Source organism: Canis lupus, chromosome 25, assembly GCF_003254725.2.
Source record: "Canis lupus dingo isolate Sandy chromosome 25, ASM325472v2, whole genome shotgun sequence".
In the NCBI taxonomy this organism is placed as follows: Eukaryota; Metazoa; Chordata; class Mammalia; order Carnivora; family Canidae; genus Canis; species Canis lupus.
The window spans coordinates 12,236,286-12,248,305 of NC_064267.1; the positions used below are offsets into that span (position 1 = coordinate 12,236,286).

The 12,020-nt window shown below is 47.2% G+C and overlaps 1 long non-coding RNA gene and 1 pseudogene across 1 annotated transcript in view; both read right to left on the minus strand.

Annotated features, from left to right (window-relative positions):
- Positions 1-295: 295 nt before the first annotated feature.
- Positions 296-12,020, minus strand: part of LOC125753605 (uncharacterized) — a 34,857-nt gene continuing 23,132 nt past the window's right edge. The window contains exon 3 of the long non-coding RNA XR_007405787.1: positions 296-1,631. This is a non-coding gene — a long non-coding RNA (uncharacterized LOC125753605). The remainder of the gene's footprint in view (positions 1,632-12,020) is intronic.
- LOC112669494 (stress-induced-phosphoprotein 1-like) lies at positions 7,393-9,518 on the minus strand (annotated as a pseudogene).

The window sequence follows — 12,020 nt, forward strand, 5'->3', positions numbered from 1 at the left end:
TGTTCTTAGCAAACACATGGGAGTATTTAGAAGCAACTTACTCCCAAATGGTCTAGCAAAAAAAAAAAAAAAAAATTGAGAGAAAGAGAAAGAAGGGGCCAGGCGACAAAGAAAATAAAAGAGTAAAATGGATGGGTTAAAATGTTAACAACAGGTGAATCTAGGTAAAAGGTTTATAAAATGTTCTTTGTACTATTCTTATTTTTGCAGTTTTTCTGTGAATTCAACATTACATCCAAATAAAAAGTTAAAACAAACACCATTTCTTTTTTTTTTTAAGATTTTATTTGTTCATTTAAGTGAGAGAAAGAGAGCACAAGCAGAAGGGAGAGGCAGAGGAAGAAGTAGGCTCCCAGCTGAGCAGGGAGCTGGACATGGGGCTCGATCCCAGGACCCTGAGATCACCACCTGAGACAGAGGCAGATGCCTAACCATCTGAGCCACCCAGGTGCCCCACAAATGCCATTTCTTTACCTTCATGTGTTAGGTTTTGTCAAAATTAGGATGCCTGCCTCCTCGGAGCCAGGCCAGCTCTAATTTTCTTGATTGTAATGAGAGGGAACTTCAGGCGCCCCAAAGCAGAGCCCAGGACTCCTCTCCCTTTACCCCCATCAGTGCATTTCTAAGCGTTCAGGTTTATTTATGCTGCTCATGCCCTCTGTCTGAAGGTGAGGCACTGTCCTGGACTCCCTAGCAGGTACTGCTCCATCTGCACTGGACGGAGCCATAGGAGAGCTGCCCACCCCTTGCTGTGCTGTGAGTCCAAGGTAGGGTGAGCACAGTGTTTCCACCCTTTTTTTTTTAATTGCAAGGCCTTTGGTACTAATCATGATCCTCTATTACCTTTTCAAGAGAGGGAGTGACAAACCTCCTCCTAATTTTAAAGAAACATAAAACACAGACAAGCAGATTGTTTACCTCAGAACTCGGCAAGGATTTACTTCATTGTCAAGACAGCAGAGAGAATCTCAGGAAAGAAAGGCCTGGGGAAACTGATCCAAAACCAGATGCTGAAAGTAGGTTCGCGGCAATACAGTTTGAGGTTCATAGGATACAGAAGTAGATGAAGTAGGTCCAGTCGAAGAGCTGGTGTCCCCATGGGGAGGCAGAGCCTACAGGCTAAGCATCCAGCAGGGTAGGCCCAGGGCCGGTGGGCACTGCAGGGAAGCCAATCAGAAGAGGTGAGACTCAGCCATATGTCTAGGGTGAGAAAAGGCAAGGCTTTGGCTCAGAGCCTCTAGGACCCCAGGCCTGCCCCACAATAGGGTCCCAATCCCTGCTGTAGGACTGGGCCCCAATGTCAGGGCAGAGGGGCCATCGAAAGACCTTGTGCCGAGGCTGGAGTTCACCAGGACTTTTCCAGCTGCAAGGAACAGAACCCCACCATGACCGTGGGAAGCCCATGGGTTCTAGGTCATCCATGGAAGCCAAGAACAGAGTTGATGCTGGGCCCAGGAACCAAACCGGAAGATGGAATCACAGGGGAGCTGGACTGTCGCCCCTCTGGTGTTCGTCTCTGCTTCCCTCTGTAATTTGCTTCATTTCTCTCTTTCAGACCCACTTTTTCTGTTCCTCAGACCCCAAGCTGCAAACAGAAGTGTCCAACAACTTCAACATCACAGTTTAGCCACCTGGAAAAAGAGAGACTGATGTTTCAAACAGGCCCATTTGTAAGCTCCGATGCAGAGAGATGGCTCAGATATTGCAGTTTGCCCACCCCTAGATTAATTGACTCTAGAAGGAACCCTGGATGGTTGCATTGTTAAAAACTTGGTGGCCTCCATGGATAGATGGATGGATGGAAGGATGGATGGATGGATGGACAGATGGATGGAGGGGGGCTACGGCAGTTCCTAAAAAGGTGAGAGGACCATCCAAACAGAATGCGGTCCAGAAAGGGGTCTGCCAAGGCAGGCTGCAGAATTAGAGGACTTTTGTTATATATCTCTGCTTAAACGTGGCTTCTTTGGGGCTATTTTGACAAAGCTTGAGACTGGTTGTCACTGGGCATGTGATTCATAAAGAGGGTGATTAGCAACAAAAGTCTCTAACTCAAGAGACTGCTGTGAAGCCCAGGAGTGAGGATTAGGTGCTCATCTCTCTTAGGACCAGGACTTCTCCATAACATCCTTGCTCTCGCCAGTTAGGTGAGCACCTTAGGAGGAATGGGCCTCCTTGCTTGGCACCTGCCCCTCAACACCACCTGGGGTGCTCCTGAAAGAGACTCGGGGAGCTTCCCCTTGCAGGGTTGGAAACAGCCTGAGAGGCAGGCGGTGGTCGAGTTTTGCTGGGTTGTGAGAGGTTGGAAAGGATACAGTGACCTGGGGCAGAGGAGAGACCAGAGTGGCCAATGTACTGTGCTCCCAGTCAGGCAAGGCTGCCCCCCCTCCAGAGCCCAACCCAGAGAAGATTCCAGAGATGCTGGAGGTATGCCTGTAGAGAGGAGGAGGCAGAGCAACTAGAGCCAAACTATCAGGTGGCTTGACTCCTGTAGCCATCTTTGCGCCCAGTGCACCATTCCCAGGTTGCATTTCTACATCTGCCCTGATAGGTAGCCATCCATCCCTCCAGTCACTCATTCATTCATTTGCCATTGAACTAACACCTTTAATTTATTTATACATCAAGCTCTGTGCTGTAGAGATGGGGCAGCAGAGACAGGTACGTAAGCCCTAATACAATCATTACTTTAAGGTCAGTATGAGTGAAGTGCCAGGGAGAAGAGAGGCTCCCAGGGGCACCTGGGTGAACTGGGGGCGGCTTCATGGAGGTTGAATTTCGAGCTGAGTTGTGAAGGACGATCGCACAGAGTGTGCTACGGCACAGCAAGCACTGAACGCTGCCTCAGGATGCCTGGGGTTTTGCCCTGAGTTTGTGACAGAGGCACCAGGGCTAGATTGAGGCAGGAGAAGTGCCCAAAGGGGCAAAATATAAAGAGACAGCCCTGTCGGGGTCACACAAGTGCAGGCTGAGTGGCCCCTTAAGTCACATGCCTCTGCTCCACCACTGCTTCCAGCCCCAGCCCTGACTCCTCCTCCAGCTTTGTCCTCTTAGCAGTCACTTCACTGGCTAGGCTCTGTTTCTTCATCCACAGGGCCCTGGGCTAGAGAGGTGGTGTAAGGACACCTCTCTCTTAAAGAGCTCATGATCCGTCCGCCCTAGCGTGGCAGGTGCGCTAGCAGACATTGCTGGGGAGTCCCAGCTAGGTGCCCAAAGAGCAGATGGAACTCCCCTCCGGCCTAGAGCCAGGGCCCGGGGCCTGGAAGAAGCATTAGCTTTTCCGTTGCCTTCTGCCTCCCCTGTGTCCTTGCAGCTCCCAGGCCTCTCTCCTCCACTTAGCATGGGAAGCAGAAGTAATCGCATCCCCATTCACGGTGAAGGAATTAGATTTCTAATAAGTTTTATGTGGGAAATGAGCTTCGTAAACACCAGACTGAGCAGTTCCACATCATAATTGAGGAAGAAAGAGCCTAAAAATTATTAAGCTCTGTGATTGGGGAAAGGAAGATGAGCCATGAGAGGAGGGCCTTCCAGGGATCAATCTGTAAGATTGCTGGGGGGCGGAGGGGGGAGGATTTCTGGCCTCTCTTGTCAAGTAAGAAGAGGATGTAGCTACTCGGAGCAATGTTTAGGGGTTATACGTCTTGTACCGGCAGCTGGCTACTGGCTCTGCTGCGCTATAATCCTTTTATCTGACTACTGAACAACCTATTTGGATGTTCCCACAAGTACCCCAAAGTCAACTTGTTCTAAACAGGACATATCATCCCTTCCAAACCATTCCCTGGCTACCCTCTCCAGCATGGACCATCTAGTCTCCCAGGAGGAAACCACAAAGTCACTAGAGGTTCTAGACGATCCCCTTGTGCTCATTCAGTGCAACACCTGTTGCTGAAGCCCTGAGGTCTATCCCCTGGGGGTTTCACAATGCCCTTGCCTCTCCATCTCCTCCACCAGTGCTCGGGTTCGAGCCTTCATCACTTCTTGCCTGGATCATACCATGGCCTCCTTACTCATCCCCCTCTTCAGCCCAGCTCTTTCCCAGACAGCCAGAGTCATCACCACCCAGATTAAGAGAGAAAACACTGCCCTTCCCTTAGAGTGGCCCATGCAGGCCTCTCTGGATGCCTCCTCTCTCTCCCTGAGAAGGAACCATGATCTTGTCTCTTAGTGTGCTTTTGCATTTCTATACACACTCAAGAATCAGAATCTAGGGTTCCAGAGAACAAATCCAGTTGGGTTTTTTATTTTTATTTATTTTTCATTCTTTTTAAGATTTTATTTGTTTATTCATGAGAGAACAGAGACAGAGAGAGAGGCAGAGACAGAGGCAGAGGAAGAAGCAGGCTCCCTGCAGGGAGCCTGATGCAGGACTCAATCCCAGGACCCTGGGATCAGGACCTGAGCCAAAGGCAGATGCTCAACCACTGAGCCAACCAGGTGCCCCAGTTGGGTCTTTTAAATTGAGATTTTACTGACTCTCTAGATCAGTTAGGGGAAGATTGACATCTTTATAACATCGAGTCTCTGATCCACATCTGTTCGAACATGTCTGTTCCTCTGGGTCTTCTTTCATGCTTCTCAATAAAGACTATAGAAATCCTGTAAAAATTTAGCTATATTTTTTCCTAAATTTTTTGTGTTCCTATGCCATCTTCTGTTTGTTGCTATTATATCAAAATGTAACTGCTTTTATATTGATCTTGGATCCAGAGACCTTTAATTTATGTAGGTTCTGCAGAACCTACATTACTATTTGAACAGTATCACCAAAAGTGTTCCTTGATGAATAGGTATTTACACAACATTTTAAGGTTCTGCAGTCAAACAAGCTAAGAGGAAATTGGTCTGGTGTCTATGACAGCTTGGCCATCTGACCTGCTGAGGAGGTGTCACGGGAGGGGGGAATAACTACCTGGGCGTCACAGGGATTTTTCTGAGCCCTCCTCTGGGTCCCACACTGAGCAGGGTCCTACAGATACTGTCCTGCTCTCAAGGGGATCTCCTTACAACCTGGTAGAAGTTAGAATTTTTATTTCTCTGCTATACCACAGAGATTTCTCCTCTGAGCACTCTGTGATCCTACCTTCCCAAACAAATCCTTCAGATCTCTTTTTACTGTTTCTATGTGCTTCCCCTGATTTGGTGTCATTCCAATCTTTTGCTCTTCTTCTAGACTTTGGCTTTCAGGCCATTGGAGCCACTTAGCCCAGAGGCTCAGAGAACCAGACGTGCCAGGGAATGTGGCCCCCTCCCCACTTCTGGTTAACTAACGAGTGACTGCAGCAGTGTGCAAATCCTGCTCCTTTGCTTTAGTCCAGATGACTCTGAGGGGACTTACACTCCAGAACCCTCTGTGGGAGCAGGCCAAGGCCAGGCATGTGCACAACCCCTTTCTGTCTTATTTTTCTTTCCTGTTCTCCAGCTTCCACTGGGAACTGTTCCTTAAAAACTATTTGTCTCATGGGGCACCTGGGTGGCTCAGTGGTTGAGTATCTGCCTTCAGCTCAGGTCATGATCCCAGGGTCCTGGGATCGAGTCCCATATCAGGCTTCCCACAGGGAGCCTGCTTCTCCCTCTGTCTATGTCTCTGCCTCTCTCTGTGTCTCATGAATAAATAAATCCAATCTTAAAAAAAAAAACTATTTGTCTCTGAGTTTATTTCTTTCATTTACTTATTTGATCCATTCTTGGTCTTCACAGGAGACCCAAATGGGTGGACATCTCTAGGTGTACAATTTAGCATGCAACCATGCAGTAGAATTTTCCACTCTATGATTCAGAGCAGGAATTTAATACAAGTAATGGGAGAGCTAAGGAACCAAGCAGGGATAGTGGAGGCAACTGGAAGTCCTTGAAGCAGAAGGCATGGCCACTCCTAGCAGAGGGACAGGGTGAGGAAATGGTGTTAGCAGACCCCTGGGCTAAACCCCCAGAGGGCCTGTCTGAAGTCCAGAGTGGCCCCAGCAGCCCCAGCTGAGAAAGGGACAGGGAACAGAAACCAAGTGGGAGCAATGGGCAGAAAAGTGATGAGAGGTGACTGTAGGGAACAGAAGTACTTCTAGAGAAATCTGGCTGCCCCACCATGGAAACATTTTTTTTTTCTAGTTGAGAACATCTCCCTGTTGAGAGAACGCTCCTGGAGAGGTTTACTGGCTGTAAACCCATCCCTCGGTTGGTCCATGTCACAGAACCTGGAGGCCCGAGAAGCATGCCCAACTGGGCCAGGATGTTGTGTGAAGTGGCACAGAATCTCCACCCGGGTCTAGCATCCCTGTCTGAATTAGGCCCCCAGTGGGTCTTGGGTGGGCTGTGGGGGGTGGCACAGACTAGACTAGAGTGATTCCAACAAGAGTTTGATAGCCAGCTCAGAGAGCATCCTGCTAATTCTCCCTGTGCCCGTGCCAGCCCTGCAAGCTCCCAGGTGTAGCAGTTTATAATTGTATTTGACTAAACGATTACAAGTCAGAGAGAAAAGGTGAGCCTAAAAGGAAATAGGCAGCGCCCTCAATGAATTCAACTCTGGTCCCCCATAGGTGAAACAGAAGGTAAAAGTCCAGGGACAAGAAGTAGGGCCATGAGGTCCAGCCATACCTCTCCACATGCAGAGCCCCGGAAGCTGTCAATGAGGGGCCAAAGCTTACACAAGGTGTTAGCCATTCAAAGAAAGAGCAGAGAAGGGCCTTCCAGGCAGAACAATGGCCTGGAAATGCTCTTTACTGACAAAGTGTTCAATTCTTCTGGTCCTGACTGAGCCCACTGTACACGAGGGGCTCATTCTCTTGGGGCTGAACAAACTTGACTTTTAAATGAATTGCCTGGTCGCACACACTATTTAGTACAAGTATGTTCCTAGTGGTCTTTGGCTGGAAGATGTTGACAAACCATGATGAGTCATACATGTTACAAATTGTTATATCTTCCCACTGCATTGAGTATTTTACAAATATGTGATTGGTAAAACAGTGATCAGTACCTCTTTATCCCTAGGAATGCTTTTTGCCCTAATGTCTATTTGGTCTGGTATAGCCACCCCAACTTTATTTTGGTAAATATGCACTTGATGTGGCAGGCCCACCCCACCCGCATAGATATCCACATCCTAATCCCTGGAACCAGTGAATATGATACCTTTCATGGCAAAAGGGACTTTTTGCAGATGTGAGTACACTAAGGATCTTGAGATGGGAGACAATTATAAGTTATCTGGGTGGGCCCAATGTCATCACAATGGTCAGAATAAGAAAAGGGAGTAGAGGGGAAGGCAGTGTGATGAGGAAGGGAGGCAGAGAGTGGAGTGAGGCTCTTTGCAGATGGATGAAGGGGCCACAAGCCAAAAGATACAGGTGATTACTAAACACTGAGAAAGGCAAGGAAGCAGATCTCTTCTTCTTTTTTTTTTTTTTTTTATAACCACGCCCGACTGGCTTGTTTTATTGGAGAAGGGCATGTGGAGTTAACAACGTGAGGACAATTGGGACCTGAGGTCGGGGAAGAACAGCACCCCCTCCCCATACATGCCCACTGCCCCAAATAAAAAATAACCAACTATGGGAGAGCAGCTGAGACAGTGACTGAAGTTGGGGAAGGGAACAGGGAACCCAGGGAGTGGTGGAAGAGACCATGCGTGTGCTGGGAGGGCCCAGAGGCAGCGGCGGTGCGAGTAACATGAGTACGAGTCTCTTGTGTCTTCCACATAGGTCTATATAAATATATAGAGAGAAGTTGTTCACTTTCCCTTGCTCTCCCCTCTGCTCCGCGCGGCTTGCCGCGGTCCCAGCTCCTCTTTCCACATGAGGGCGAAGGGAAGGGGATGATGAGCAAGTCATCACCGAATTGCAATCAGACCCACATCCATCAGCTTCTGGATCTTCTGTGCTATTACAGGATTCTTTAAGTGTTCGCTGAGTGCCTGAGGGTCCTTCTGCATCTGCTCCAGGATAAGCCGCATGGCAGGGTCACTCATTATCTGCTGCACCTCAGGGTCAGCCATGGCCCGTCGCTTCACATCTTCGGGGCTATCGTGGCGGTTGTACTGGGCCATCATACAGCGCTGGTAACCGTCTGCCGCTTCCTTACAGTTGGAGTCCAGATCTAACGCCTTCTGGTAGACATCCATGGCTTTCGTGTAGTCCTTCATTGCCTCCAGGGCAGCTGCTTTCCGGGTGTACCTCTTGATGAAGGCTGGCTCTAGCTGGATACATTCCTCACAGTCCTTGAGCGCCAGCTGAAACTCCAGGAGTTTGGTGTAGCAGGCAGCTCGATTGCTGTACAATTTGGCATCTTTTGGATTCCGTTTGATGGCTTCTGTATAATGCTTCATGGCCTGGGGATAGTCCCCTTTCTGAAAACATTCATTGCCTTTGTTCTTCTCCTCCAAGGCCAGATCTGGGTTTATGTAAGCCAGCCGCTCTTGCTCCTTCAGAATTTTCTCTGCCTGTTGGCATTTCTTGAGCACATCTGGGGTCCGGTGCTCTGCCAAAGACTTGTTATAGAAATGGATGGATGGCATCCTTGTACTTTTCTTCCTTGAAATAGGAGTTGCCAATTCGAGCATAAGCTTTGGCAATCTGTCGATAGTCTTCTCGGTTTTCTCGCCCCACTTCGATGGCCTTCTCACAAAGCTCCCGGCATTTACTGTAGTCACCCTTCTCGAAGTACACGGCTGCTTGATTGGTCATGTAAGTCATGTTGGTGGGGTCCAGGTCCTTGGTTCGGTCATAGTGCTTCAAGGCTGTGTCAAAGTCTTTCTTCTTGTAGGCTTCGTTCCCCAGCTCTTTCTCTTTCAGCGCCTGCTTCTTATTCTCTGGAAGATCTTCTTCCATTGGCTCTGGCTTGGTGTCCTTCTTGGGAGGAGGAGGTGGGGGAGGTGTTCCAACTTCCTCCTCCTCATCCATACTGCCCAGATCCACACCCAGCAGGACGCTCAGAGTAGTCATGATCCGGGGATCTTGCAGTTTCGTGCCCAAGTCAGATGGCTTGTTTCGTAGTTGCTCTATCAGCTCCCGGTAGGCAGGATCAGCGAGCAGTGTCCTTGTCCTGGGATCACTCTCCAATTTCTGGTACAGATTGGGCATGTTGAAAGGGTTCATGAATTTCCGTTCTGCCAACCGAGCCTCCATATTCTGTAAGCCCTCTTTGAGCTGAGGATTATTTGCTTCATGTTTTAAACCCTCTTCGTAGGTTCGCTTGGCTTCTTCAAATCGGTTTAAGAACTCAAGGGCTGCAGCCTTCCTCGAATAGCCCTTGCCCCAGTCGGGCTTTAAGTCCACGGTTTTGCAGCCATCCTCATAAGCCTTCTGGTAGTCCCCTTTCTTGGCGTAGGCTGCGGAGCGATTGCTATAGAGCACATGGTTCTGGGGATCTAACTTAATGGCCTCAGAGTAGCACTGCAGTGCGTCATCAATGTTGCCCGCACTCAGGGCCTTATTGCCCTTCTCTTTCAGCTCATTTACCTGCTCCATAGCCCAGCCCGGAACCCCGTTGAATCGACTCCGTCCACTCCGCGTTCCCAACCGCCCAGATCTCTTCTCAGAGCCTCCAGAAGGAAGCAGCGCTGCTGACACCTTGACTTTAGCCCAAGAAAATTAATTTGGGACTTCTGAAGTCCAGAACTGTAAGAGAATACATTTTTGTAATTTTAAGCCACCACGTTTGCAGTACTTTGTTACAGTGGCAACAGAAAACCAATATGCCCAGTACTCACAATTTCTCTGGGCCCTCACAACTTCCATCTGAGGTAATTTTCCTTCTGCCTTAAAGTCAACCTTTTGAATTTTCTTCATTGAGAGTCTTTTGGTGATGGCTTTTTTCAGTTTCTGTTTGTTTGGGAAAAGATTTTTTCCCCACTCACAAATTAGGGAACTGATCCAACATACATTTCCTGGAGACTGGCTTCCTTCATTTGCTGATCTTCCTTGGGGATGAATTCCAGCTATTTGCTTCCATACGGCCTCTTTTATGGTTGAGTATGTATCAGCAAATGCCTTCCGTGTACAAATACTTTCTCCCAGTCTACGCACAGGATAAGGATTGTATATCTGACTTTGTTTGGGTGAATGGGGCCCTGTGATTAGTTCTAGTGACAAGTAGAAATTTTCTGTTTCTTGGTGATAAACATTTCATTGCTAGTGTGAGCCTGTAGAGATCTCTTTTTCCCTCTTTAGCAACAGGGAACAAGGAAGGCAAAAGAAGGTCTTAAGCCTGGGTTCCTGAGTGGCTTCAATGAACAGAATTCCCCGTCATTTTGCAATGGACAGGTAGTAAGAGCAAGAAATAAACTTTTCTTGGAGCTGTTTGTTGTCACAGCAAAGCCTAGCCTGGCTTGACTGATAGAATGCTCTTGGTTATTATATCTGTAGTTTTGTTTCTTCTTTCAGATTCAATCACACTGAAATCTTTAGGAAAATCAAAGGTAATTATGCCACAGATTGCCTTCTCAGAGTTCTAAGATCTGAGCAAAAGAGGGAAAAAATAGCACTTTATGCTGCCATGTGGTTTTAGAAAGGAATGTAGAAAATTGACTTTCTATTCCAGAATGTTCTTTGCAATGTTCATTGTTGTTCCTTTTGTAGAGCAGTAGGCAATCATGTTAAACATGAAAATAGGGATCCCTGGGTGGCGCAGTGGTTTAGCGCCTGCCTTTGGCCCAGGGCGCGATCCTGGAGACCCGGGATTGAATCCCACGTCAGGCTCCCGGTGCATGGAGCCTGCTTCTCCCTCTGCCTGTGTCTCTGCCTCTCTCTCTCTCTCTCTGTGACTATCATAAATAAATAAAAAAAAAATTTAAAAAAAAAATAAATAAATAAACATGAAAATAACACACAAAGGTTTTTGTTTATATTTCATAACTGATTTTCAGTATCATTATTAGGATTTTGTAAATATTTTAGTAATATGTGTATTTGCTGTATTCCTTCATGGAATTTTATTAAAATCCAATTTTTTCCAAAGAAACACATTCCTATTTAATGATGCAAGTCAATGGAAAAATAAGGTGTGACACTCCAAAATTCACTTTACGGGTCACTTTTAAGTGAAGAGATGCAATCCTAGTTTACATATACTCAGAAGTAATCAGTTGCTACTCCTAGTACTAATGCACACCTACTAATACTCCATCATATTCCCCATGGGTGAAGACCAGCAAGTCCAGTCACACCTCAGTTGAGGTACTTTGGAATCACAGGCAGAAGAGGGAGCAAGACTTTATAGGTCCCTGTTCTCTCTGCATCCTTCAGAGAAAAGCCTGATGGGCAGGGGGCCAAGAGTGGATTCAGCCATAGGGCTGGGTTCCAATGCCATGAGAGGGAACATGATAGCAGCCTTTCTCAGGGCCTCAAGTGCCAGCCAGAGTGAGCTTGGGTGCCAGATTTGGAGGTCTTCCAGCTCCTAAGGAAGTTGGGAGCCCCATGCAACAGAAAATTGACAATGGGTTTAGCTTCATCCATTGGGAGAGGTGGAGTCATGAAGAGGATACTCATCAAACAACCTGACTGCCATCTCTGCACAACCATCTATTAAGTGCCCACCACAGGCCGGACAAAAAACTAGGTGCTCTACACTTGCTAGTTCTTACCTTCACTATAACCTTTTGAGACAGATATAATTACTCCCAATTTTACAGATGAGGGGAATGAGGCTCTAGGAAAGTTTGGTTACTTATCCAAAGTTAGTTGACTTGTAAATGGTAGAATCAGGATTCAAATCAGGTTTGCTCTTTTCTCTGTGTTTTACTGTATCCTGATATAATATTAAATAAATACGACGAGAAAAGGGTACCTGAAAATATAATTCACAGTATTTTAAAATCATGTAGCTTTTTTTTTTAGTTACATAGCTTTTTAAATAACCAGGATAAACATCAAACTATGTCTTCAAAATGGACCCTCCCTTCCTCTAGCCAAGACACCAATAATAATGGCACCCCCCTCTGTTGCTTTTGGCCAAAGAGTGGCACTTGAAACATTGGAGAGAACCTAATGCTTTGCATTGGTTTTGGAAAGATCTCAAAAATTTGA